Here is a 3,649-nt window from a genome sequence, read left to right on the forward strand (position 1 = left end):
CTATTCTCCAAATAATAGTAATCCATTATTTAACTATTTATTTATAAAAATTCTAAAGCGATATGATTTTAAATTAAATACGCCCACACTTCCATTACTTAAACTTTACTGTCAAAGATTTTATAAGGCGATCTAGTTTCAGGGTCATTTGAAAGTATAACATTTATTCTCATAACTTAAATTATTTAAACTCGAACTTATTTGGTGGCAAATAATTTTTCCAGAAATTTAAATAAATGATGCTGTTTAATTAAGATCTTTGCAAAACGAAATCTTAACTTAAGAACATTTTTTTTGGGACCATTTAGGAAATTCTAAAAATGTTGCAAACCTTCTGCAATTACATTCGCTTAGACAATGGAAACAACATTTTTAAAACAGAGTAACCCACATTCAAACTGTAATCTTTCGATATGAATCAAGTTTATGAACTCCCATATTAGCTAACAATGGGGCACCCTTTTAAACTTTTGCCTCCTATTTTAGGTTCATGGCAACCTAAAGTCGTGCTACCGATTTAAGCTTAGATACCATGTGTTGTGCTTTTTGCCAATCTCGCCAGCGGATCTTAAGTTACTTTCATGTGGGCATGCTAAACCACAAGTCGAGGCTTATTAATCTCCAGCCACCGCTTTTACCTCTACTTTTATCTGGTGGAACAAAAAAACAAGCTCAGAGCTCCTGCGGCCGTTTCTATTCATTGTGCTTAATTTATACAGCGAAATGCATAAATGACAAAAGGACATTGTGCTGAATTTGTAATTCAAGTCTGGCTGTTAACAATGCCATCCCCTCACGGTCTTCAATTCTAGCCTTCTTCTGTGGGGCAGGGGTACTACCCCACATGCAAAAGACGCAGACGTCGTTGTCCCTGACTGTGACAAAGACCAAAAAAGAGAGAAGGTCCTGCCACGCCCCCTCCGCCCCAGCGCCCACTTTAGCAGTCAAGGCGCGTAAAATTTTAAGGAGAACACTGAGAAAAGAGGAGAGCACTGAAAACTGAAAAGATTGTGAGGAGAGGGGGAGGGGGGTGGATGGGGAGATTCGTGTCGAGAGTCGAGTTTTCGCGTCGAGTGTTTGTGTGGTCTGCTTTATAAATTACCCCAAAAGGCGAGTGCAACTCCTTGCCGAGGATCTTTTCGCCTATAATGCAAAAATATTCTTGTGCTCAACTTTTTAATCAGAGAAGCGAACTTGCTGGGTTTCGTGGGAGTTGGCAAACAAGGAGGTTACGTGACCAACATTTTTTGTTTCTCCATTTTTCCTTCAGTTTGCATTTCTCTGATTGTTTTGCTGTTTTTATTATTTGCCTAACTTTCTGCCGCCGTTCCGTAGTTAAATTATGAATGACAAATGTGAGATGAATAAAGAAATACGTATTGGGTACAGTAGGGCACAAAAAGTGTTGGCAAATGCGATTTACTTTAACATTTAACCGCCTCACTTTCATTAAGTGCTTAGAGTAATTACAGTCAACCGAAGGAATATCCACTTCACGCATATCCTTAACAGGTCCCACTAATTGAATCGGAGACTTAATTAATATGAGCAAAGCTTTGCTTTTCATGCCACGGCCTCTCGCAACCAACATCAAAAGGGATTTAATTAAATGAAATATCATACACTTTCATTTGGCTTTAAGGTGGGGAAACCACAGGAGGAGTTAGGGCAAGGATATCGCTTCAAAGGGTCGCCTTTGTGCAAATCGATACACGCGAACGTACATCACAATTTTGACGAAACGCAATCAGCTTAGCTGCAGGCAAACCCACGGAACCACCCATCCGGAACCACTGAAACCGCCAGCCAATATCGCCATCACCCGCGCGGCATGTGGTCGGAGCTTAACAAGGATCCCCATCCTGTCCTGTGGGTTTCTTAAGCTGAAATCAAGAAGGATTAGGGGTCGGCTGGGAGGCAACACTTTGGTGGGTGGTCTCCAAATGAAGGCTGGCTGGCTGGCTGGCTGATGGAAATCGCCGAAGGCGACAGGCGAGATGGCGTCTAACAAATCTGTTTAATTTATCAGCGTTTCATTATGCAATACACATTCTATGAAAATGCCTCCTACTGTGTGGCCGCAGTTTTTCCTTGTTGTGCCTCGCTCCCTTGTCAGGATAAACAGGAAAATTTTTGCTTTAAATTCAGACTGTGGTAATTAGCGGTGGACAGGGAAAGTTTAGGGTATATAAAGATGGAAATACTTTGAACGTTTTCTTATTAATTATTTGCGAGTGAAATTCAAGAATATTTATAATTAATTTCAATGTGTGCTTTAGCAAATATGTCTTTTACATATATTTATATATAGTTGCTTTGTTACGGAAACATTTTGTGTCCTAATCAAAATTATAATATAAGTAATAAAAGCAACGGATTGTTCAATTGAAATGTTTACTATTCTACCGAAGAGTAAAACCTGATAAATTTCTCGTTTAATTTCTGGGGCTTATGTTTCAAAGCATCCCATAAATAACTCCAGTTTCATGGCCGTGCACCGCATTCCCAAATGTCCGATGAAAACGTTGATGAAAGATCTTTTAAAGTTTTTACGGTCCTGGCAAAGAAAAAACAAACCATCACTCAGCCGAGGCCTTTGGCCCCGTCAGCAGTTGCAGTTCAAGAAGAAAGCAGACTGAGAGCCATGATTTAAACACTCGCCAAGTGCCAGACGGCAAAGTCCAACTGGTGGCACTCACTCACTTGTTAAGCCTTAAGTCGGCTCACAGTCTCTGCTCCCCATCCAGCCCCTGTTCCTGCTGCCCCTCACTTGACTTCACCCTTGCCCTCGTGGTCCCCTGGTTCTTGGATCCCTCGTTCTTTGGTCCTTAATCTTCGTCCTGTAAAGTTCACACAACTATTGTCACATGCGATACACCCACTCAATGGGTTACAAGCCCATTGAGAAGTTGAAGTTGGGGAGAGAAAGGCAACAGCGACTAGAAAACAATATCTAGTAGTCAATACACACAGAAAAAATAAAAGACTATTTTCTTTTATTAAAATAATTGGAATATTTCAATTTATTAATAATCAATGGCATTTTAAGAACCGGTTTTAATTTATTAAACTATTTTTGAAAAAAAGTATTAAATGCCCAATATAGAACACACAAATACTTATTTTAATACATGATAAAATATTTCATATTAGAACTTTTATCTTATTAAATATGAGGCATGTGCTTCAATAAGGCAAGAATAAACGTTTCAACGTTTTAATGAAAACTTGATGTGGAAAAATTAGCCTCTTTCTATGACTTTTACTCCAAGTGTAAACTAGAGTTTAGCTTTTCCTCTTAGCTCCCTCTAACGCTTTTTAGCCTTCAGGCGGATTCTGGCTTATCGATTAGATGCGCTCGGGCGACCTGCAAAGAAGGAAATACTAGTGGACTCAATCTCCTTTTCTGTTTCTCTCCGCCAGCTATTGGTGCAGCTTAAGGAAAAGCTGGGGAAAATGCTGAGAGTCGCTGGTCCTTTGCATATTCCCGCCACTTCCTTGCCTGATTGTCCCTGTCCTTGGCCACATGTTGATATATTGTCAACAGACGCACATCGCATTTGTCTCCGCTTTCCATTGGCTTTTCGTGTGGGCTGGGGCAGCCCCGCCCCCTTGACTCCTGTATGTCCCTTTTTTGATAAAGGTTGAC

The sequence above is a fragment of the Drosophila rhopaloa genome, unplaced genomic scaffold (assembly GCF_018152115.1).
Source record: "Drosophila rhopaloa isolate 14029-0021.01 unplaced genomic scaffold, ASM1815211v1 contig_115, whole genome shotgun sequence".
Lineage (NCBI taxonomy): Eukaryota > Metazoa > Arthropoda > Insecta > Diptera > Drosophilidae > Drosophila > Drosophila rhopaloa.